Source organism: Polyodon spathula, chromosome 2, assembly GCF_017654505.1.
Source record: "Polyodon spathula isolate WHYD16114869_AA chromosome 2, ASM1765450v1, whole genome shotgun sequence".
Lineage (NCBI taxonomy): Eukaryota > Metazoa > Chordata > Actinopteri > Acipenseriformes > Polyodontidae > Polyodon > Polyodon spathula.
Genome location: NC_054535.1, coordinates 11,412,417 through 11,439,064, shown reverse-complemented (window position 1 = coordinate 11,439,064; position 26,648 = coordinate 11,412,417). Strand labels below are relative to the sequence as shown.

Below are 26,648 nucleotides of genomic sequence, written 5' to 3'. Positions count from 1 at the left end.
TAGAGTGCGCTACAGCACTGACTGTAAACAGTTTAATTGTCTTAATTACTGGGGTATAAATGCTGGGAGTCGATTGCACTACAAAAGTACAATTTTCCTACTCACCAAAGATTTACAAGGAAAGGGTGTTCCAGACCTTGCATAATCTGCAGCTCTCTGAAGACATTCTGAACTTCATCTCTTTCAATGCATTTCTGTTTATTCATGTATTTCATTGCATACATTTTCTTGGTGTCTCTCTTCTGCACAATGCATACCTAATTGTCAAAGGGGAAGATAGAAAATAAACACGTTATGAATAAGCAAGCAGCAGAATGCAGAAGCCTGCATATTAACTAGTCACAGGCCTCAAGGACTGTTGCATTATTGAGTCTTGAAAAACAAACATTTAATAATTGTCAAAAAGCTGTATGAATCATCACATTATACTCAATAAAGATCTTTAGCGCACTGAGCTGTGATGAATGTACAGAATAGAAACAAAAGATGAACCAGGATAATTAGCTGGACAACCTCCAAAGTTTCAGTTTAGCAGAAAAAAATAATATTTTGAATTAAGACAATGGTGCCCTGAAGAGTGTTCATGAATAGAGTGACATAAGTTTGCTTTTCTGAATGACCAGATGAGGGAATTGAGTACAGTTTCCTCTTTTTCAAATATATTTTTAACCCTTTGTTGTCCTTTGTCGGACCAGGTCTGAAATTACAATTTCCCTTTCCCATTATTGATGAGTTTGGTGATAAAACGAGTGACGATTTATCAGTATGCACATCTATAAAGAGGTATGTGAATAATACAGCAAACAAGGGTGGGTCTTGGCTGGAGATGCAGTACTCATGTTATTTTGCATTGCAATGCCCTTTAAACCTGTTTTACTCTGAAGAATATATATTTGAAACATCGCATATAAAATAAATTGCATGTGTGAAAATAAGTTGGACCTGACGCGCCTGACAAGCGCTGAATAAATGAACCGCTAAAGGTTAAGACGGTTTAATCCTTTGCAGTCCATTTATCCAGCACTTATCAAACGTGTCAGGTGCAATTTATTTTTTCACACACGCAAAACAGAACACAAAACACTGATTAAAAAAAGCAAACGGCACAATGGCCAAAACAAACAAGCAAGTACCATGCTGTCAAAATCCAGCACAAATAGTTATTATATAGCAAGTTATTTCTCTTTGTAACTGTACTCACGTCTTGTCATTATTCCCTGAATACCCAAATCCCGACCAGCAAAACCTGAGGGTTTTTATACATGTGATCTCCTCCGGATTAGCAAGAAATTAATCAATCCAGAGATGCTCACATTCTACATGAGCATTTTTACTCTGCATGGCTGACAGCCATTGTCAATAATCACTTGCTGCTGACCATGCATTCTCACGATTTTAGGTGGATGGGGCATTTTAACCCCATCCATGCTGTAAAACAATACATTCGTTTTATGTCTTTCTCACATGTCATTATTCCAGTAGACTGTTTATCAATTGATTACATTTACAGCATTCCCAAGACAGGCAACAAATAAAATGGTCTTGTGAAAACTGAGTAACTGAGTTGGTTATAAATCACCCTCCTGACCTGTGAGGGCGCTGCGTGAAGGGAACATAGTGCCCTGGACTGGATGGCCTGACAATTAATTCCCAGGTGGGAATTTGGCCATCTAGAAAGAGGGCAGAGCTATGGTACACCAAATCATCGACCCCGAAGGGAAGCGATGTGGGAACCACGGATTGGAGGAGAAAAGGTTGCACTCTCTAACCAAGGGAGCGTGACTGACAGTACAAAAGGGGACGTAGCGAGGTGATCTGTTCCTTTGTTATGGTTAAGCGGAACCGGAAGGAGTATTGTGATTTCTCGTGAGTGTTTTGTTTTAGACCTGGACAACACTTCATCATTGTACACGAATAAACTGTATTTCACCACGAGCACTACAGCACTCACTCTGGACTTGTGAACGTGTATCTTTGTGTGTGTTCTACTATGTTTATTATTTTTGAACTCTGTCTTATTATTTTGGGACTGCAAACAGTTGTTTTGGAGCAGTGCAATACACATTGCTGTGTATAGCCTGGGATTATTCTTTGTAATAAAACCTATTTGGATCGTGAAATTTGTTGTCTGTCTTCTCTTTCATAATTACATCACCACTATAACTGTGTACTGCATCCACTTTGCCACAAGCCCTAAAACAGCTCCTGAATTCCAAAAATTAAAACTAAATCTACATCAGTACAGAATATCTAGATATATGCTATACCAGATATTACAACCATGATCAGTTATTACATACATGAACGTTACTGACTTAGTTAATACCAGCTATTTATAACACAGTGTGAGGACACATACAATAAGAGTGGTGTATTAGTAGATCCATGCACTTAATGTGTGTAGAAACTGTTAACTTTCAGCCAGCACACAAAGAAAGAAAAAGAGACAGGTCTATTGTGTTCCACGAAATACTGTCTATTTCAATTTTTATTGTTCAAGGGGTTTTGTTCATACAGGTATTATTATTATTATTATTATTATTATTATTATTATTATTATTATTATTAGTAGTAGTATTAATTTCTTGGTAGATACCCTTATCCAGGGCAATGTGTTTTTGCAACGTATTTTGCAATGAAATCTATCTGATAAATTTTAAAAACAACCCAGCTCAGGGCTGTACCAACACAGTCCAGTAGAATGCAATTATTAACAGCGTTAAAAGCTATGTGTTAGACTGCAACACAGATAGACAATTTTTGGGGGTTTTCAAAGGTTTTATAATGTTCTAATTCCAAAAACTATTTTCACATATAAAAATGAAACATAAATAATGTTATCAATGCTAAAAATAGATAGGACATTTAATTAAAAAAAAAATAAAAAATGCTAGATATTCTTTTGATGAAAAATACAAGTTGATGATATATGATATATATATATATATATATATATATATATATATATATATATATATATATATATATATATATATATATATATATATATATATACACAGTGCCTTGCAAAAGTATTCAGACCCCTGACCAATTCTTTCATATTACCAAATTACAAATGGTACATTGAAATTTCGTTCTGTTTGGTATTTTATTTTTAAACACTGAAATTTAGAATCAATTATTGTATTGGTTTTATGTTGGGAAATATTTTTAAGAGAAATAAAAAACTGAAATATCTTGTTTGCATAAGTATTCAACCCCCACACATTAATATTTGGTAGAGCCACCTTTCGCTGCAATAACAGCTTTAAGTCTTTTGAGGTATGTATGTACCAGCTTTGCACAGTGTCGGAGTGATTTTGGCCCATTCTTCTAGGCAGATTTGCTCCAGGTTGTTCAGGATGGTTGGACGATGCTTGTGGACCGCAATTTTCAAATAGTGTCACAGATTCTCAATGGGATTGAGATCAGGACTTTGACTGGGCCACTGTAGGACATTCACATTTTTGTTCTTGAGCCACTCCAATGTTGCTTTGGCCTTGTGCTTGGGATCATTGTCCTGTTGAAAGGTGAATTTCCTCCCAAGCTTCAGTTTTTTAGCGGACTGAAGCAGATTCTCTTGCAGTATTTTCCTGTATTTTGCTCCATCCATTCTTCCTTCAATTGTAACAAGATGCCCAGATGCATCCCCACAGCATGATGCTGCCACCACCATACTTCACTGTAGGGATGGTGTGTCTTGAGGCATGGGCAGTGTTAGGTTTGCACCACACATAGCGCTTTGTGTTTTGGCCAAAAAGCTTTATCTTGGTCTCATCTGACCACAAAACCTTTTTCCAAATCGCAGCTGGGTCACTCTCATGCTTTCTGGCAAACTCCAGACGTGCTTTCAGATGGTACTTTTTGAGTAACGGCTTCTTTCTTGCCACCCTCCCATACAGGCCAGTGTTATGCAGATCTTGACAGCAACTTTAATGTTTCACAGGTGGAGGCCAATGGTAAGGTAATTGTGTCCTCGTTAGGGCAATTTCTTTCATCGGTGCAAACTGGGAGCTTCGACAGCTCAGGGGTTGAATACTTATGCAAGCAAGATATTTCAGTTTTTTATTTTTTTTTTAAATATTTCCCAACATAAAACCAATGTCACCTTACAATAATTGATTCTGAGTTTCAGTGTTTAAAAATAAAATATCAAACAGAATGAAATTTTAATGTACCATTTGTAATTCAGTAATATGAGAGAATTGGTCTGAATACTTTTGCAAGCCACTGTGTGTGTGTGTGTGTGTGTGTGTGTGTGTGTGTGTGTGTGTGTATATATATATATATATATATATATATAAGGTAAGCATATGTCAGGTAAGTCTATATTTTTCATAATGGACAAATTGCTGTTCCATAATGAATGTTTTCCCACAGTGGAAAATCAGGCCCAACATGTTATAACATCTGAGCTGCATGATAGCTTTTTCTTTACCACAGTACTAACAGGGACTCAATACAAGCATGTTATATTTAAATCCATTCAGGTGTGCAAAATGCTAAACATAATGAGGATCAAAGACAACACATACTCATGGTTCCCTGTGACTGTGCAGCCTGAAAATACAACTATTCATGGTAGGCAATAAATAATTAAATACTAAAAAACTAATCTTTCATTTTATTTCTATTTCAAAGAGGCTGCTAATCCCTCATAGTATCGTTGTAATTAGGAAATCTCAAACAAAGCTACACTTATAAACTTGAGCTACTATCATTGACTCAGGGCAAACATATACTGTAATTAAGTTTCCTTATGTTGTTATTAATTATCCTAAATAGTCAAACAATAAACGGTATTATTATAGATCACCCACTGATTGATTCCACATACAATTGCTCTGGTATGTTTAAGTATTTGCAGCAGTTCTGAGCTAAGAATATTTATTGAATGGGTGAGTCACATCAGGTCAGCTTTACTTTCTTTGCAAAGCAGCTCAGTTCTAGTCTTTGCAAAGCTTTCCCTCTGGTGTTCCCTCAATTCTTTTCCCACGCTGTTCATTTTGTTATGATATTTACATTGATGTTCTGCAGGACTACGCAGCAGAGAAAGTGGATTCAGAGCGAGCCACATTGAGGTCAACATGTTCAGATTTCTGTGATGCAGGAGGAATGCAGAGACCTGAACGCAATCTTGTAGTCTCTTAGTACAATAAACACATAGTACTGTACTGTGCCCGTGGTGGGTAATGCTTATTTCTACTGAGACTTAAAATAAATTATTTAAACAACACTACAGAACAGTGACAGCTCGTTAGGCACTGCTTCAAACATTTTGAAATAAATAAGCTTTTATTTATTTATATATAGATTTCTTTACATGTAATATAACATGAAATACATAGTTTTGATGCAGAGGCAACCGCCCAATCCAAATCACCACAGTATATTTGGAGGAGACAGATGCACTCTTGCCTCCTCTGTAGTTATGATTAGCACATCTATTAGCCAGTCATATTCTTCTGTTTATTCAGCTGGCTTGTATGGACGATGAGTAAAGCAGTCTAAAAAAATCCAACGGTGGCAAGCCTCCCAGATTGATGACCTTGGATGCTAATACTTGATGAGAGTGAAAGTAATGAAACACAGTTTAAAAATATATATATAATTAAAAGTACTATTTCTATTTATTTCAGCGAATTGTAATGTAACTTGCTCCAGAACTAAAGTTTGGCTGAATTCCTCCATTTTTATGAAATAGCAACGTTTCACATTGTAGTGTTGGGTGAAATGAGACCAAGGACTGGGACTTTGTATGTTCTGTGTTGAACTTGGGGGGGGAATGAACGGGTCATTGCTTACTACAGCTGTGCATTCAGCAGACTAGAGTGCCAATACTATGTAAACAAGGAGGAGCTGCTAGCTGTTGTCGCTGCCCTAAGACAGTTCCATGCGTACCCCATCGGCAGACACTTCACCTTACGCACAGACATTGAGAGGAACGATTGCACCTAGTGGTTCCCTGCCTCCTTCAAGCCACGGTTTGTCCATCGTGCATGGGAACCCCCAGGACGGGGCACTCTGGGGTGCACAAGACTCTGTGGTAACTCCACAAAGCTATTAGTGGAGCTGGAGCTGCCACGAAATTGAAGACTTCTGCCACCGCTACAACTTGTGTGCAATCCGGAAAGGCCCCCTCGGACAGTCCCATTCCGCCGTACAACAGTGCCAGGCTAGGGCACACATGGAGCAGATTGCCATCAACATGCTGGGCCCCCTCCCCCTCACCGCTTATGGAAACAAGTTTGTGCTGGTGGCCATGGATTATTTCAGCAAGTGGCCTGAAGCCTACGCCCTTCCCAATCAAGAAGCCATCACCATCACCAACGCCCTCCTCGAAGGCTTCTTCACTCACTTCAGTATGCCTCAGGAACTGCACTCAGACCAGGGGCGTGTTTGCAGAGGTTGGCCAGCAGTTGGGGATTCATAAAACTCGAACCATCCCTCTTCTGGGACCTTCAGCTGCCGCTCATCCTGATGGCATACCGCAGCGCCGTACAGGACTCCACCGGCTGCACACCCGCTCTCCTAATGCTGGGTAGAGAACTCCAGATCATAGCTGAGATGGTTTTTGGCCAGCCACCAGATCAGCAACACCCTCCCCCAGGTCCCGAATACAGCCCAACACCCTCCCCCGGGACCAACTCCAGGCAGCCAGTGTGCGCCAGAACCGCAACAGTGATGTGTGCGAGAAAGGGAGAGCTTGAACCAGGAGAACGAGTCTGGGTCTTCGGACTCAAAAGAAGACAGGGTTGATGCCCCAAACTAGAAAGCCCCTGGCTTGACCCCTGCCTGGTGTTGGAGCGGGTCTGGGAAGGGATACTGAGAACCCACTACATGCCGCTGCCAAAATATGTACAGAGCAACATATCATTACAGTCCTCCCGCTTTATAATGCTGTAGTGAGGACTCATAGTTAAGGGACTGTCCTGTTTGTGTTACTGGTACAACGTATAACAAGAATACTAGTTTTGGTATAATGGCATTGTGGGTCAAATGGGAGCCATGACCGTACTGCCTTATAACTTGTTTGGCATTATAAAGGGCCACCTTATAAAGGGGGAGCACTGTACTTTTTTGGTCATTTATTTAAATTTTGCAAATTAAGCCAATAGGATGTGCTTGGTTTTTGTCTGCCTTTCTCCAGCCTTCACAACTAGAAAATATTGAATGCAAAGTATGTTAAAGTGATGTGGTTTTGAAATCTAAGTGCTATATTAATGTTGTATACAGTGCATTTTTAAACATACACTGGCAGTGTGTAACAGTCAAGTTTAGAATAAACTATGATGGGCTACTGTTTTCTTTTCTCTGTATGTGTATGTACACATAATTACAATGTTAGTTACATGTGCATAATAACATTGTAATTATGTGTAAGTATACATGTATTTACTATGTAACTGATCTGTAACTGCACAGTAATTAGATAAAGGTAACATGAAGTGTTATAAAGAAAAGTGCTGCAATATTTAATGTAAATTAGCTTGCAGATGACATAATACTTTTCAAAGTTTGTAGTTTAAATTATTTCAGATTCAATTAAGTATACTTTGTTTCACTCCTTGTGTGGTTTGATTATCCAATATGTTAAAGCACTAAACAGAATATTTGAATTTAAAGACTGAACAGGCTGGCTGTAGGGGTGACGTCAGGCCAGAAAGGAGTACACAGACAGGCAGTACTGGCAGGAGAAACTGAGACGCTGCGGTGCTCAATGCGTTTATTGTAAAATAAAAGGTTTAAACGGAAAATAAAAAAAAAAAAACACTTTGACAAAACAAAAAGGCGCGTTGGCCAAACAAACAAACAGATATTAAACAATAACAAGTGTCTTGCTGGTTTATAAGCCTGCATGTTTGAGCAATTATTACTTGAGTTTTTAATCCTTTTAACCTCCTTCTCCACACCCGTTCTCCACCCACCTAACACACAACCCCGAGTGAGTAAAACATGCATCTATATATTATTGTGCCAGGATTCTATTAATAATTAATTATTCACTTGACTCCCAGCACATCAACTAATTTATGCAGTCCCGTGCTCACATACTTTATCTGCACGTGAAGTGATTATGCAATCCCCACAACTAAATACAACCATATATTTTAAATCACTTTTGCTATACATACCCATTTATATCCCTTGCACCAATACCTATACACCAACATTAACACACACGGGCAGGCATACTGCCACAAAGACATCCATAAATTTAAGGTTTAAAATGTACTATATGTTTTGACTCAAAAAAACACCCTTTTGGGGAAAGAATCATTTACCTGAAACTCTTGATGATTGCTTTGTTGCATAGCCAGAAATTGTTGGGTGATTTGTACATTGTTGTTGAAATAAAACATGAATATTGTTGAAATTTGAATAGTTCTGCTTATCTCCTATTAAGCTTGACATTTATATCAAACGCCACGGAAGATTGGGCTACAAATCATGCCCCCCCCCTTTATGGAAAAAAACAGTGGCATTTATTTAAAACAGACAAGTGACATAAAGGAAGATACCAGGCTTCCTGAACCAGGGAATCTGTTTTCAGCAATTTCAGCTGCACCTTAGTGTATAAATAGTTAATGCGACCTTTGCATTTATCTTGCTTGAACACAGCCAGGAAGCAAAACATTTAGACAGTGAAGGTAACAGAGCTGGGTTTCCTACATCTTGAAATGTTACAAGCACTAAACCGCCATTGAACAGCTATTACAACAGAACACAGCTGACCTTCCTCCAGGCAGTATAGCACTCAGCATGCATCTTATTATATGGATTTATAGATTTAAAAAAAAAAAAATTGTAAAAGTGGCTGCTATTTTTAACAGTTGGTATTTCAACATTTGTCACTGTATATTTGTGTCTGGTTAGGGTCATTTTCAAAGTTTTACTTGGAGAGGATCCCCCCCCCACCAACCGTTTACCCCCAACACCCATAATAACACAGATCTTCACACTTACCTTCCCAAAACTCCCTTTTCCAATGGCTCTGAGTATTTGAAAGTGATCAAAGGTAACTGAAAATGGAAAAACAAAAAGAAAGATTATAAGAAACTTCAGGCAGGATTTTCAAAAAGTCGTACATGATAACTCCAGTGTTAATCAAGAAATCGGTATGTAGCATTGATTTTGGCATTTTCAAGCAGTCGTTATGCCTGTTTCGTTACTAAATAATCATCCTAATGTGTTTTCCGAAACTATGTTAATTACAAAATAATATTACTATCTTAATGAACAGTGCTTCTTGCGACTGTTTCTTTTTTTGCGTGGGAATTAAAAAAAAAAAAAAATCTATGTTAATTGTCATAATTTATCAGGAGTTAATTTGCATTTGGAAAAGGAGGATTTTAATTAACGAAAGACTATAACTCACCTTGAAACAGAAATTTAACAGACCGCAGCTGTGACATCAATGATACAGAGACTATCTACATAATTAAATATTTGTAGTTATGGAAATATTTTAGACTTTTATATACTTGTGGTTATGAATGAGATTTGTTCACTTGTTTTAACAATTTGTAACCTTAAGTTTGGAACACACCTTATGACATTGTAGGAAGGGATGCATAAAATACATTGGCAATGGGGTGAATCAAAAGGTGAAAAGATAAGGTTATGGCAGTAATAAATATCTACAATCTTGGCTAGAATTTAAGGCGATGTGATCATGAAAACCACATATGCCTGGACACATGCATGTATTCATCTCTCTATTAAACACACACGCACGCACGCACGCACGCACGCACACCCATACATACATAAATACATGCATATCCCACAGAGAATTGTGGGAGTCTGGAACCAACCCCCCAGTAATGTTGTTGAAGCTGACAACCTGGGATTCTTCAAGAAGCTGCTTGATGAGATTCTGGGATCTATAAGCTACTAACAACCAAACAAGCAAGATGGGCCGAATGGCCTTCTCTTGTTTGTAAACTTTCTTATGTTCTTATATCAATATGGTATTCAATTGGTTTGTATATAATATCCATGCCGATATTGTTTTGAAAACAAGACCTGACAACTCCACATAGTACTTTTAACTATTAGCCGAATTATTTACAAAATAATTAAAAAACGCTGTTACAACCATGATTCATTTATTATTAATAGCGTTATCATTAAATTATACCAAATCACGTTTTTTATTTACAATGAAGGTAACCTATACTGCGTCGCCCAAAAAATAACTGACTACAAACACAAATGACACTCCAAATTTATTTATTTATAGCCTACAATTGTGAGCAGCACCTTTGTGCAATCGGCATGTTGGAAGCTGGACTAGGGCAGTCTCAAACCTGGTGAGACGGTATAACCAAGAGTCACAACACCTGCCCAAGATCGACAGATCATTCTGCAGCATCTTTGTGATGTCAATTGTTAATCAGCACAATAAAAAGTCACTGCACCTGCTCTAAAACAGAGCTGTCATTTTATGGCCACATCTAGTGATTTTTTTTCAAATATAAGTGATAAGTTTCTTTTGATGCTCAAATATAAGTGATAAGTTTCTTTGGATGCTCAGTATATATGTGAAGTTATCTAAATAAATGTACATTCTGCATGACAAAATGCACAATTTTAAATAAATTTACAAATTATACACAAAATAGATATTCCCATTATTTATTTTTTTAATTTCATTTCCATTTGGCTGCTGCTCGCAGGTAAGAGTGGTCTTGCTGTATGCTGGTATTTTCCATAACAACAAATTGTGCTTCCATTCATTTTTGTTGATCTCGTTAACATGCATTTTGATTAACGAGTTCCACTTATTTAGTCGTTGAGACAGGAAGTGATGTGCGTGACCTGCGACAATTAAGCTTTTTAACAAGTAATGCGTTCATTAACGACCTCACCGACTCAATTTCAAAGCATTATTGGATTGATTTAATCAACACACTTAATTTGAAAATCCTGCCCTCCAAGTCTAAACATAATGTTATGAAATAGAATAAAACCAGTTTAAAAAAAACACATTATAGGCTATTATGGAAAACTTAAAAAGATAAAAAAATTGAAATTCAATTTGTTTAAGTGTGAAATATACTGAATGTAAACAGAAATAGATTGTAAATGTATATGGTGATCATGTTGCCTTAGTTCCTATATATTATAGAAAGTATAGCATCATTTGTTGTCTGTATGCTGTGGTTTGTATCTTGCATAGGTAGTCACAAAATTGTTCATTTGTTGTCACATAATAGATGTACAAAATGTTGCATAATTGGCTTTCTCTTTTGCATAACCCTAAGGGTTTGTATGAATGCTTGTTCTTTAATGTTTAATATTCAGAATTATCACTGCACTGTCACTTAAATGACAAATCTTGAAACAGGTGTATGGTTAGCCTTTTAAAACATTCTTAGTAATGAAGAATTAAGATACCTCAATATGTACTCTTGAAATTACATTTCTCTCCTATTTCTTGACTTCTCCTAGCAACAACTCGAGTTACTATCAAATTAAATGTTCCCATCTGTTGCTACACCTGCTTGACATCAAAGCTGCATTTCAGGGCTAAAAAAAGGTCATTTAACTATGCAGTGTTTACCAGATTTTCAGAGGGGTTGAATGAGTTTACTGTGCTGTGACTCAGAATACACATTAGTTAATACCTCCTTCTTCCTCCCTTTGATTAAAGAATGTATCTATAAACTGTTCAAAAAAAGCAACTGCCGTGAATCATAATGGTTTTTCACCAGGGAAGTCACAACATGACAGGGCTGAAATCACCTCGAAATAATGTCCACTGAGTAAAATTAGTACTGTAAAATACTGTAAAAGTACTGTACATCAGATGTACTATAAAATTCATGAAATTATTTGGTAGTTACAAACCCTTTAATCTTAAAAAAAGGCCTACATGAGACTTGCCTTTAAAGAGGGGTCCTGCTAGTCAGATAGCAGTGATTGACTGTTGTATTTCAGAATGCCTTTCTCTTTCCTTCGGAGGTGTTTAAATATAGTATGCTCTTAAATACTGTATTACATTTAAAAAATCATACACTAGAATCCACACAACGGAGATATTCTGCATGTACAGCATTTGGAGTAAAATGAATACTGAAACACATAATAAATATTTGGAGTATCTGACCTCACCTCCAGCAACAGCAATGTGCCTTGATTGAATAACAGGATCTTGTCCAAATCTTAGGATAAATCTGAGCTGGCAAGAACCATGGGAAGTGGGGCTTAATTTCAGTCAGTCTCAGCATTCACATCAGTAATTTATAAGAGCATTTACAGAATCAAATGTACCGACACAGATGAGAAAGAAAGAAACTAACGCTAATGTTTACTGGTTTGGGATAAATAGGCTTTGTCAAGTGGTCAATGGCAGGTGATAGAACAGTAATTGAAAGGACAAGAGCTTTGAATGTGACCAAGCCTTAATCTTGTCTGATCTTGATTCATCCATGCTTACTTTTATTGGATTTTATCAAAGCTTAATCAGGAAAAAATTTAACATGTTGACCAAGCAATTTGTTCTATTATTAACATATTAATGTTTGCATGATCATAATATAAATGATGTAAAATTGAAGCTCATTATTTTTTCATAAGGTCAAGGGAGACCCACAATAGCAATCTGTTGTGTGTTCATTAAAAAGGTGTTTTGAACATTGAGCATTTGTTATACCTTGGATTAATAGCATGTATTATTTTTCAAAATAAAATAAGTTTTTTGATAGTAGAGTGGTTGGAAAAGAAATGTAATGCATTCATCAAAAAAATACACCTAACAAATGTAATTCACTTGTTCCTTTGAGCCAAAGGAAACACCTCAAGAATAAATTAAAGTCACATTTTAAACTGAGCGACAAAGCTGATTAAAGTTTTATACCAGCGAGGGTGACTGTATTGCCTAAGCACACTAAATGTCTCCGCCAGTGCCTTTCATCTTTTAAGTCCAGGATTTTAATAAAAAAAATCTACTTCAACCATTTACAGATTTACAGGATTTGTAATCCCAGAGAAAGTGGCAGAGAGAAATTAGGTATACAATTCAGAAATAAAAAATATATTAAAAAAGCTACCAAATATTGAATCTATTCTGTATAATGTAACTAGTTCACTGAAGCCTATGAAATAATAAAGGTGTGTCTTTTCAGCAAGTCCTGCCTATGCTGGTGATCAACATTGTTATCTCTCCTGCTGGCGACACTCTCATGCAGAGCAAGGAAATGAAATTATGCCAGCTGATATGTGGTACAGGGAACAACGTTCTCATGATTCAGCATGTAGAGATGCAAAATATCTTAATTCATTACAGATTAGCTCTAGTCTTACTGACACTGGGGCAGGAAGTTACCCCTTTCGGTCCAAGTATGAGAAACCTAGAATCAATTTGTATCGGACTTGAGATGACAGGGCTATTCCAGAGACGCTTTGCTGCAGAGACCTTAGGCACAGCCACAATGAATGTCACAACTTATGGAAGGCAATACACAACAGTCTGAAACCTTGACCCTTATCTCAGTGTTTAAAACTTTCTATATTGCCCTTTTGCATTAAGGTTTACTTTCTAACAAAAGTTAGAACTTTTTTTTTCCCCCCAGAGTAAGTTTGCCACAAAAGAATCATCACTGTACCTTTCTATTGTAGTGCATTTATTCATAAGAATTTGTGAATTTATTGTACATGTTACCAGCAAATAGAGTTTTTTGATTGAAGCTGTTATGAAATGACAATATTATGACATGTATCATTTGACTGAAATAGTGATCCATTTTATCAACAGCTTTAAATCTGTGTTCTGGAATGAGTAAAAAGCTATATAAATTTGTAAGAAAGTGTAGTCTGGGGAAACACAGGACCAGACCGCCCAGAAGGACACAGGCTAAAAAGCCTTAATTAGATTATTAATTGTTAATTATCACCTGCTCCTGGCTATTATTGTAAATTAGAGCCAGTGCAGAGTATTAAAGGAGAGCTGCCAGTCTCTTCTGGGCTCAGCTGTATGAAGAAGCCCAATTGATAATGTGCTCAATCGTGCTCAAAGGTACTGTGTGAAACCTTTTGTTTTCGTGTCTTGAAAAACTGGGTGTTTTGTATTATTTGTGAGGTGAGCAGCTTAGCGTCCTGGGAGTGAGCCAGTGAACCGGCAAATGTATAGTTAGTGCTCAAAGAGAGCTAGGTTTTTTGTTTTTGCTTTTGTTTATTTTGTAATAATTAAAGTGTGCATCAGTGCTTTTCTTTCAAATTTGTGTGTTTGGTCGTGTTTTTAGAACGGAAAAGAACCTGAGCGAGCCTGTGTGGTGAGCCTCTGTGTTACATATGGTGTCAGAGTACCCCTCGGACTCAACACACGATTGGAATGGATTTGAAAGACCTTAATTGAGAAGATACATAAGAACACCGCCAGGTCAAATTGAGCAAAATAAATGGAGACTGGACAGGGGGTTGCCGGAGCGAGAGCCAAATGAGCTGGAGCTGCTGCTCAAGAAATGTGAGGAGTCGGCGAGAGAAGCCAGGGGAGCTGGTACTGTGTCCAGAGCAGGAGGAGGAGTCCTTCCAGAGCCAGACGAAGTGCCATCTCCAGAACCACGGGCTTCAGACAAACAGGGGGAGGTGAGGTCTGTACTACCACCACAGCCTCAAACTTCACCCCCGAGAGCTCATCCGTCGCAAAGCAGTGCAGTCCAGCAACCTGTGCTCCTGATCAGACCTCCAGGCGTTGAGCCTGAAGATCAGTCCAAAGCACCTCCCTCCAGTATATATATATATATATATATATATATATATATATATATATATATATATATATATATATATAGAGAGAGAGAGAGAGAGAGAGAGAGAGAGAGAGAGAGAGAGAGAGAGAGAGAGAGAGAGAGAGAGAGAGAGAGACAACTACACAGGTGTAGTCAAAAGTTTACATACCCTAATAGAAATTTATAATTTCTAGACATTTCTCAAAAACAAAGAATTTTAGGAAAAATAAACTTTTGTAGCAAAAGTTTTGCTTTTGTGGATGAGGAAAAAATGTTACAAGAAATATTTATTTCAGCAGTTTTTTTTTTTTGGTCAAAACTCCAACAATGCTAATTCAAAAGTATTCAGAGCTTTTGATGCTATGATAGTATTGTCTACAAGGTGCTAGACGTTTTAATATGATAATACAGAACCTAATTCTAAAAATGTCTAGAAAAGTCTGGATTGTAGGTGAACATTCTTAGAACATATAAAAGGGTTAGGCATGGGATGATTACTGCCATTACCAATAAGTCAATATGGGAAAAAGTAAAGAGCTATCTGAAGACCTTAGGCATAAAATTATTTATTGTCATAAAGCTGGAGAAGGATACAAGAAGAGCTGCAAGTGGAACTGGGATTTCCATTTCAACCGTAGGCTGAGTATTGCATGGTGAAGGTCTCAATGGTCACAGGCCAAGGAAAATGATGGATATGAGTTCTGGTAAAAGGTTTTGTGGAGTGATGAAACAAAAATCGAGCTATTTGGTCACGCTAATCGTCATTACATTTAGAGAAAGTCTGTTGAGGCTTACAAAGAAAAGAACACCATACCTACTGTCAAGCATGGGGGTTAAAACATCCTTATATGTGACTGGTTTTCCTCTGATGGCACAGAAAACTTAGTTCCAATACATGGTAAAATTGATTCCATAGCATACGAGAAGGTATTGGCCAATCATTTGAAACCTTCTGCTATAAAACTTGGTTTAAAGCGCAACTGGACATTCCAACACGACAACAATCCAAAGCACACATTAAAATCTACTTCAGAATGGTTAAAGAAGAATAAAATTAAGGTTCTGGAATGGCCTAGTCAAAGTCCCGATTTAAATGTGATTGAGAATCTTTGGTAGTTGAAGAAGGCTGTGCACAAGAGAATTCAGAATTTGAATGAACTCGAACAATTTTGCATTGAAGAAATCACGAAAGAATTGTGCCAAAAGCTGATTGACAAATATCCTAATTGTTTAAAAGAGGTTATTATTGCAAAAGGTGCCTCAACTAGCTATTAATTTCATTTTCCTTGTCAGGTTATGAATATTTTGAATGAGCATTTTTGGAGTTTAGTAAAAAAAAATGCTAAAATAATAATTGTGACATCTATTTCTTGTAACTTATTTTCCTTGTCCACAAAAGCAAAACTTTTGATGCAAATATATATATATATATATATATATATATATATATATATATATATATAGTATGTAGTTCTATTCATAAAGATCTCTGAGGAACTTGTACTGTTTACCAGCTACATGACATGTTGCTGTCGAAAGTAACTGGGTTATTCACACAACTTGTATGAAGAAATCACCAAATTGGAATATTTTTCCTATGGGAGATGTTTGGCTTCCCTAAAAGCTGGGCCTATGAATTTTTTCTAATAAAACAAATATACAATAAAAGCAGAAAGCCAGTTGGAAGGATGAATGGAATTCTTTAACTTGTATGCTTTTTGCAAAACAGTAATGACAGCTGTGGTAAATGTGGTTGATTCCTCCTCTAGAGTCCCTCTGTGTCTTTCTAGTACCGATCGAATAAAGCTACTTTAGTGCTGTCAGGCTGGATTCCACTTGCTTTGGGCTGTGGTCATGCACGTGAACCCAATAAATGCTTAAGTACAGTACACATGAAGCCATCCCAGCTGTGTTAATACCTCTTACAGCCTCTTAAAGAAGTGTAGGATGACACAGACAGCAGTTCCACTCTGCACAGTTCAGCAAAGAAAAGCGATGGATGGAGGTGATGACACACAATTAATACCTTCATTATTTTTATTTATTTATTTATTTAGTTAAGTAATCTCTTGCTGGAATTTGAGAGGAATCAAAATCTTGGGTGTTGTAGTTTTATTTTGGTGGTCCGGTAAAAAAAAAAAATCTATTTATTGTCTCTGTTGCATCGCAAATACTTTACAGGTTGTTGTCATTATTTTTTTCTTTGGTTCACATGCAATTAGGAAGGTGTAGCAGGTCAAAGCCTCGAGGTTCCGAAGCAGTTGTTTTAAAACTTCTGTACAAAAGAATCAATCCCCCTTGGACAAGTGTTATATTTTTAAAAACCTCATCTGCCATCATCTCACTCAGGGTCAGCAGTATCTATTGATGCAGTTACATAAGTGGGCTTTCAGTTCTTAATACAGATAATACTTTCATTATATCTGTTGTCTCAAAAGAAGCTGTCAGCTGTTCTTAGGTTGTGAAATGCTCTCCGGCAAAGGGTCCTGCACTTTGCGGTCTCAGAAAGTGTTCATCAAAAAGAAAACAGCTTTTTATTGTTGCGAAACAGGAGACAGAGCCACCACGAGCCACCTCTGGAGGCTACTTACCCTCTTAAACAATGACTAACTCTGGCTGAATGGATTTCCTGATGGCTGTGCTATTTCACGAGTTTCACTACTGGTTCAAAAACTGCCTATGTTGCAATAACAAGAGACTAAAGTTAAAGCCTGATTGGATGTCATTTTCCTTTGTCAATTAAATGTTTCCTATTGTGAGCCATTACTTATATTAATCTAGTTGCTACTTTAATGAAACTGATTTTACTGTACCGTACTGTTATATAATGGGGGAGGGCATTGCCATGTCAGTGCAGATAAATACAGGAGGGAATAAATGAAAATATTTAATTGATGACAGTCCCGACCACACACAAATAAGGTAACTGAGGCCAAGGCTGACTTATTGTGCACCCCAACAACACCCCCCACAAGTTCACTGATGAAACTGGAAAATATTACAGTCACTGGAGTCAAGCCAAGATACCCAAACTATAGCATGCCGCATAACAGAGCTAATACAGTCTTTTTATCACCACCATGGATTCTCTTGACAGAGTGCTCCAATCTGAACTGTGACTCCCACTTAGCTCTTCTGTTTCTGCTCTCCTATCTCCACACCCAGCCACCAATGGCGTACGGGCCCTAATCCTTACATGTTCTAACTTGAGAGTGAACCCAAAATATCCTAGTAAAACAATGCAAACCACAAGAGTTATTTTAGCTTTCCCCTCTCACTCTAGTTGGATGATGATTCCAGGCTAGAACTAATTTTAGGGCCTTCTGTGACTGGCCATCCATAAAAGTCACATAGTTCTAATGGGGCTATCCCCCCAGGACCATTACAGTAACTTTATTATTAATTAAATGGGTTTCTATTTGGCAACAACAGAAGACAATACATACAAAGTCACACATTTTACATTTTTACCTTGCTATGCTCCATACTTCTCATTACCCTTACTGTTTAAAGGCAAGCAGACACCACCAGACACCACATAGTGGGGCCCTATTACCTACAACACAGCCAGTAAACTTACAACATCAAGGCAGCACCTTCCAATCTTTTAACACTGAAATAACAATAGAAAGAAAAATATATAATTTCACCCTTCCTTTCAGTACTAATCGAGCTGTGATCTTCATGCCACTCCTGTTTCATAAAATGATTCAGCAGCAGACAACACCCAGTAGGGAGTATCCCAGATGAAATACATCTAAAGACAGTTACTTGTTTGTGGTATTTTTATTAAAACCTAAAGCTACTTTCAGATATAACGTCTTAACTTTAAAATAAGCAAAACAGAAGGAAACATGATTTCCATTACATGAGAGTAGATGTTAAACCTCATGCTGATTTGAACTCGGCTCTCGCCAAGATAAGCACCAACTAAGACGTAGCTTTACAGTAAACTAATGTGATTCATCTGCATCTCCATCCATTTGCATTGCTTTCCGTCTGATGATGTAGATATCCTTCTGTCTGGTGTTGATTGCTGAAGTGTAATGCTGGCACCAGGGATCAGCTTATTTTGCCTTCCCAGCGCATCAGCACACACAACCGCTGCAATGCTGGCTCTGGGGATCAACCCAGTATGGTCAGCAAGACAACTATCTGGATTGAGCTAAGTAGGGTACATCTCTAGGGTCTCAAGTGGGCACCATCTATCCTCAGTGTTTCATCGACTAGCCCACAACACCTCCAGAGGGCTCGACAATGATTCTGGCGTCCCAGCATCACCCCCCTCCATCCCCCACTCAGCTCAGCCCAGCTTACTTACCTGTACATCAGCGTTGCTTTCTTTCTATTATGCTTGAGATCCCCATCCAGAATCTTTCCGTCTCAACCACAGCCAGTTGCTGCTCCTTTCTGCTGCTTCAGATAAGTTCTTCACTGCGATGCAACTCTTGGCGACTGAACCCAACGTCTCTGAGAAACCGGGTTGCAGAGTGTGCCACAAATCCTCGACAACCCACCTCTACTGGGTAAACTCGGACTCTCCATCCTCACTCTTCCAGTTCAGCAGCTAGTTGAGCATACCAAAGTTTCTTCCTCTCATACACCTCATCCACAGCATCTTCCCATGACACTGTTAACTCTACCAGATGAACAAGGCGTGTTGATCCAGACCACAAGACAATGTCTGGTCAAAGTCAATGACCAACATCTGCCAGCATCTTCCAGTCTCTATCAGCTTCCAGTTGTCCTGCGTGATGCTTGGTTTTAACACCTTTTCTTGGTGGTTGCTCTCCTGGATGGAGGAACATTGTTTTTTGTGTGTAGTGCTTTGATGGAACTGGTGGAAACCTATTGGTCAGGTTACACTTGTCTTCCAATGCTAAAGCCAAACATTGCAGCACCTGGTCATGGTGCCAAGTAAACTGTCCTTGGCTAAGACCCACCTTACATCCTGTCAAAATGTGACTTAATATTGCAGATGATGAACACAAAGGACATGAGGGATCATCACACACCCAGAGGTTCAAATTCTGTGGTGATGGGAGAACATCATATGTTGATCTGATGAGGAAACTGATCCTGCTCTGTTCCATTGTCCATAGGTCTTGCCACCCGATCTTACATTGTTCCACACTTTCCCATCTCATTCATTCTCCCTGCTTGGCCTGGGAAATGGCCTTTATACACCTCATTCTCTCCTCCTGCTTTTGCACCTCATTGACTACCAGCTTCCTCCGTTGAGCTGGGGTTGCCTTGTGCCATGTAGGAGGAGCTGAACTGAGACCAAGACCTCCTTTTACATGCTGAACTTGCCCCATAATATCTCCTATTTGAAGGGCAGCCTTAACATCTTCCAGCTTTCTTTGCCGCCCATTTTCTTCCAGTTTTCAACACAGGTGCAGCCTCCCTTACGCATTTGTCGCGTGAATCTACTAATGTCATTTCCAGTCGAACTTTGGTGCACTTAAACTCCTCGGTTAGAGCAAAGATTGGTAGCTGCAGTATTCCTTTACCATAAAGTCCCACTCTGCTGAAGCAGCCTGGAATTCCCAACCATTTCCTGAAGTATGAACCGATCAAAGCTTCTAGCTTCTCAACTGTTGTCAAGTAAACCTCGTACACAGTCAGTGGTCACAGCAGCTTGGCAGTAGACCAAACTGAATGCACCAGAGTTTCTGTATGCCTGGTAAAGCACTGCTGTCTATGCTCTTCAACCTTTCCACTGTTTGTTGTCTAACTTCTTCCACACGAACTGTGTCCTTTAGATCCCCATTGTACCATCTCCCAAGACTTTTCACTGGCTTCTCGGACACTGTTGGTATTGCCTCACCGTTAATGTAGAACCTTTTATCTACTACTTTACCTTTAATTATAGAGATGCTCCTTGATTTAGTGGGCTTGAATTGCATTTGTGCCCATTCCATGTTATTGGTTAATTTGCTCAATAGCCGATTAGTGCAGGCTACTGTTGTAGTCATTGTTGTCAAGTCATCCATGTATACTCGAATTGGTGGTAGTCGCATTCCAGAAGCCAAGAGCTCTCCTCCCACTACCCATTTTGAAGCCCTATTAATTACTTCCATTGCCATGGTAAAAGCCAGTGGAGAAATGGTACATCCTGCCATTATTCCAACTTCTAGGCATTGCCCGATAGTGCTGAATTTTGAAGTTGAAAAACTAAATTGCAAATCTCCAAAGTAGGCTTTCACTAAATTTGTTATTGTCATCGGTACGCTAAAAAAATCAAATGCTGCCAAAAGAAGTTCATGTGGCACTGAACCATATGCATTAGCCAAATCCAGGAATGTCACATGGAGCTCCTTCCTCTCCTTTTTTGCTGATTGAATTTGTTGCCAGTTTACGTTGGTGTGTTCTAAGCATCCTGGAAAACCTGGAATGTCTGCTTTTTGTACTGAAGTGTCAATGAAGCATTCATTAATAGGTAGGTTGACAATCTCTGAGCAATAATGCTGAAGAAAATCTTGCCTTCTACGTTTAATAGGGAAATAGGACAAAACTAACCGATGTTTGTAGAATCTTTTTCTTTTGGTATAAAGACTCCACCTGCTCGGCGCCATGCTCTCAGAACAACCTGTTTTTCCCATCCCACTTTCATCAATTTCTACAGGATTTGTAGAACTCCAGAAGCACTCTTATACACACTGTATGGAACTCCATTAGGCCCTGAAGATGATGATGTCCTTGCTTTTTTCACAGCTTGCTCTACTTCTTTCCACTTAGATGCAAAGTCCTCCATTTGATATTCGGGTGGATTGATAGGTGGGATATCTGAAGGAATTGACATAGTCTCCTGTCTTTTTGAATCTGTATGTCTTTCCTCCAAATATCTCTCCAGCTCAAACATAGATGATTTTAGTGTGCCATTTTTCTCACTGGTGAATATCTTCTTTACAAATTTGAATGGATCTTTATAAAAGTTAGTTCTCGCATGCTCTTTCTTTTTGTAGCCTTTCCGTAGGAGCTCAGCTCTGTGCAATGTTGCAAGCTTATCTTTTATGACCCATTGTAACAGACTGAGTCCCTCCTTTTGACTTTGTTCTGCTTTTCTTCATTGCTTCCTCAACTGCCTCCTTTCTCTAACTAAGCATTCGATCTCCTGCTGCAGTCTAGACTTTCCAGGAATAGTTTTCATTCTCCCTTGATGAATCTTCAAACCTCTGACTGTTGTCGCCTTGCTCCAGCCGCAGACACAAACCTGGAGTTCCACGTCTTTGTTAACTGCAAATCTTGATCTAGTCTTTTGTGAATTACTTTCCATTCTCATATCAGTTTCCGTTCTTAAGTCATTAAGCATATTATCCAATGATGAGTCATCTTCTGTCCCGCTCTCGCAGACTCTAGGGGTATTTTTCTCTTGGACCTTGGGCGGGCTTCTCCAGCATCCTGTTTACCTTTGAAAACATAGAGCTGGATACTGCCGACCAGGGTAGCTAACCCTTGCCAGCCCCAATGGGGTCTCTTTCCTCCTGTCAGCTGTCTCTCCAGGCTGTCACAAGATCTTTCCCTTGTTGCCAGCTGCACTATTCACAGCAGTCACTGGATGTATCCAGATCTTCATAATTTCCATTACATGTAAGTAGATATTAAACTTCATGCTGATTTAAACTCGGCTCTCACCAAGATAAATAAGCCTGTGCTTAAAATAACAATACAGGGACTGTTGAAGGACTACGGCTCAGCCTCTACCCTTCCCCAGATGGTCAATTTCCAAGGCAATGTCTGCTAATCAGCGTTCTATTGCTTAAACTACTGTTTGTATTATTTTGGAAAGTTACACAGAGCTACTTATAATTGAATACTGGAGTATGCAGACATGGAAAAACAAAAACTGTCAGTAATGTAATTTTATATGTCTGGTCACTGAAGACATAACCTGAGGTTACTCAACTTTTTTTTTTTCATTACAAACTCCATTTTATGAAAATATAATAAGTTATATTTGTTCATAAAAAGACAAGTCAACAAACATCAACCTAAATAATATGGAAAACAGTTTAATGTATGTTTGCTTAGTTACATCTACTGTACAAAAAATCTCTTTAAACTTGATTTTAATAGTATTAAAGTACTAGACTTAACTTATTAGATGGTTGATTGGAGTTAATGGAGTTAATTAAATCTAGACCTTGAAGACTGTTGAGTGTATTTCAGGAATAGGGTCGAAATCCATACCATTTATTCAAAGCTACCATTCAATTTCATATAATTTTAGACAGTTAACAATTAACATTACAGATAAAATAACACAACAGAAAACAAAGGTAAAGTGGAACCCAAAAGTCATAAAAGGATTTCTAATTTTTTTACAGAATGAAGATGTTTGCAAGTTTGTTCACCATTTCTCATAACCAATAGGTCTGTAATTTAAAAAGCAGGCATTGTCTTTCAGAAGTATAAATCACAGAGGCCACCGAAGTGAGTGATGCACTAAGATTGATGAGCGGAAATATTCTACCTCACATTGCTAATTGCCAATTAGAAATGTATTTAAAAGCTTTTAGAAAATCATCATCTTAATAAATACATTGCAGGTGCTTCAGAGTTTGAACAGGATTGTACCTAGCTTGCCAACAAGTTAAAATGCCATTTTTTTAACAGTTAGTTATTATATAACCCATTTGTAAATGATTAACAAGCTAATCTGAAACTGTTAATCAAACATCTACATCAGGTTTATAAACTCCAACATCACATCATTGTAATGTGGTTACATTTTTCAAAGACACTTTTGACAATTTTACTGTGGTAAGGTTTAACAAATATAATTGTATTATATCTTAAATTGTATTACTTTTAAATGTGTTACTATATCTTAACTAAACATTAACATAAAATGAAAATAAAGAAGCATAGGTTGTATTCAAATAGAATGCTGGTTTTCAATGTAAAGTGTAGCATATATCATACTGGCATTTTACATTGTTTGACATTACATCATTTCTTTGCCATTGAAATAAGATTACTGTCTGCAATAAACCCAGTGGAAGAAAATTATGGTAAAGATAACAAGTAATTTAATATGTCCTCAAAGACAAGAACAGCAGGGATTAAAGTCATGCTTTAAATATACACGCCCACTGTGAATGTGCACATTTAAAAGCGTAATAAGGTAATCTAAGACATAAAGACACGGGTTATTGCTTCGATTCAAATGGGGCTATTGGATAATAGCGTACGCAGTTGGAAACAATAACACAATTCACTAAGCAACTAACACACACTGGCAAAAGCTATGGGTGTGTCCAGAGTTTGCTACACATGTGTCTTGACTACTTAGTGCTTACAATTTTTTAAGAAACGACAGTAGCCTAAATCCAGATGGCTTACACGAAATTCAGTTTTAGCAACTGGGACAAAAACGTTGGTGTTTCTTGAAACCTGCCTTCCGTCTTTTTTTTTTTTTTTTTTATAAATGTATACTACAGCAGCATTACTAAAAGGTTATAAAAAACACCTTCCAGCGAAACTGACATACAAACATATAGCTATTATTTTCCAAATGCTCTATGTAACGGATATATGGGACACTACACACTACACCTGAGTAGTCTTTGCAACCGATGTTCAATACATCTGATCTACAGGTCAGTTAGAATTTGGCACATGCTCAAAGCTATACAGTTTGACACTTTGCCTACAAATGTTTGAGTAAGTTGTTCTGCGATATAATATATATTGAATATATATCTATATAGATATATATATATATATATATATATATATAGATATAATATATATATGATATATATAAGATATATATATATATATATATTTATATATATTTATAATGTAGAATATACTATATTGAAATTACAAGATAAAAAATGAGTAAACACAACTTTACATCTTGCTGGTCTAACGATAACATTGATCCGCGAGCTGTAACTCAATTGAGCAAAAAAAAAAAATAAAAAAAAACGAGAAATGATCATTTAAATAAATGTCAAATTCTGGTGCTGGTACTGAAAATCTTGTTTTGTGTGTGAAATAAAACGGTAGAGCTTTAAATAGAAAACAACACTACAAGTACAACACACTTCTAAAAACAGCACATTGGACAGCTCCTTACCCTCTTCATTTTCATCAAATACTGGAGTTTTGTGGGAGTGATTAGCGCCCATATTCCTGAGCTTCTTCCACAACTCCAGGAAAATCTTCGTTAATTTGAGCCACGGGCATCCCTCTTAAAAACAACAACTTGTGGTATGGTTCCTTTTACAGAAGTGGCATACCAGGGTGTTATGCGATGTCTTCCTTTAATATCGTTGTTACAGCGAAAAAGAAACCCACGCCTCTTTGCCCATGGTCTCGAACTGTAAACTCTGTTCCAAGTCTAAACCATGCTCACCACAGCGCCTGAGTGTCAAAATGTGTAAGAAAATCCTCGGTTTGTTTAAAATTATTCTCGGAAATGAGGTCAATCCATCTAGATTTGACGGAAATCGATCCTGCTATTTTCTAATGTGATACATTTTTCATAACAGTATAACAGCGAGTCAGAGACAGCGAGTCTGCAGGTTGCAATTCAAAGAAACGACTGAAAACTCCTTTCTCCCACAGCTACTGATACAGTGATAAAGAAATTCTTGGTACCCTACTGGCAGGTGCTGTGGACGCGACTTGACGGTGTGTTAACCCTCTGGATTCTGCTGCAATGTAATAATGCCTAAACAGTACTTTTCAATAATCACTCAGGCGAAGTGTAAGTTTCTGTTCAGGCGCATTCAAATACAAGATGTGGTACACGAGTATGCTGTAAGAGACAGCAAAAGATACCATGCCTACTACCTGACCAATTAAAATATACACAGGGCATTTTCTGAACACATTTCATTGCCCATGATTTCTTATGAATCTGTAATGTCAATTTTGTGCTTGAAGCAACAGGACCTCAGACCTCTTTATCTACCCCTCCTACTATGTATTCGCCTGACCTAAGCACCTTGCACTATTGCACTGCTGCTATGCCATTGTAGATAGAAATTGTTGTAAACCTAACTTGTTGAATATTATTTCATATTGTACTTTAATAGTATAATTTGTACTTACTGTAAACTATAATATATTTAAATATTGAGCTTGCATTGTAACCCTGTAATGCCCCATAATACCTATAAGTTGCCTTGGATAAATGCATTTGCCAAATAAAAGATACTGCAATAATAATAATAATAATAATAATAAATAATAATAATAATAATAATAATAATAATAATAATAATAATAATAACATATATCTAGGATGAGACTGGCAAAACAGAAATATTTAGTTCCTAAACAATGTTTTCAAATATATGTGAGCATTATTGATTGTAGCATTTGCAATCTCCTTTTCGTCCAGATTTTACTTACAATATACACATCATCATGACCCCCTGTAATCTGCCATGCCTAATGGCAGTATTTTGGTTCCTTTTTATTTGTTCTCAGTTTCACTTTATTTCATGTGCTCACACACGTCTCTTTGAAATCCCCATCCCGAGGTTTCCTCTTCCCCAATAAATGATTCAGATCAAGACACAGAGCCTACTGTGGCTTAAAACGCGTCTTTGTTAGTTCAGGACCGACAATAGCCTATGATCCCATGGTAGCAATATCAGCACAATAATCCTTTCTTATAACATGTTATTAAAAAAAAACAAAAAACATTTGACTATTTCAGTGTATGCTTTGCTTCCGGGCTAAGACAAGATTATCAACAATGATGTTTTGTGTTGGGTTTATAGTCATTTTAATATTCCAGAGTTTCTGAAGTAAAGTGTAAGTCCAACATGCCACATTGCCATTAAATTAAATAGTCATCAGGATCAATATAGTGACTTTCCCATTAATGGATAAGTGATGTTTGGTTATGTACTCAGGGAAAAACACCATTACATCAATGCCAACATC

At 37.6% G+C, this 26,648-nt stretch overlaps 1 long non-coding RNA gene across 1 annotated transcript; it reads right to left on the bottom strand.

The window, feature by feature from the left end:
* Positions 1 to 230: 230 nt before the first annotated feature.
* On the bottom strand, positions 231 to 25,299 carry LOC121327580. Its single transcript, XR_005951579.1, has 3 exons — positions 24,826 to 25,299; positions 8,968 to 9,023; positions 231 to 257 (listed from the first exon to the last, which is right to left on the bottom strand). It is a non-coding gene; the product is annotated as an uncharacterized LOC121327580 (long non-coding RNA).
* Between the last annotated feature and the right edge of the window lie 1,349 nt (positions 25,300 to 26,648).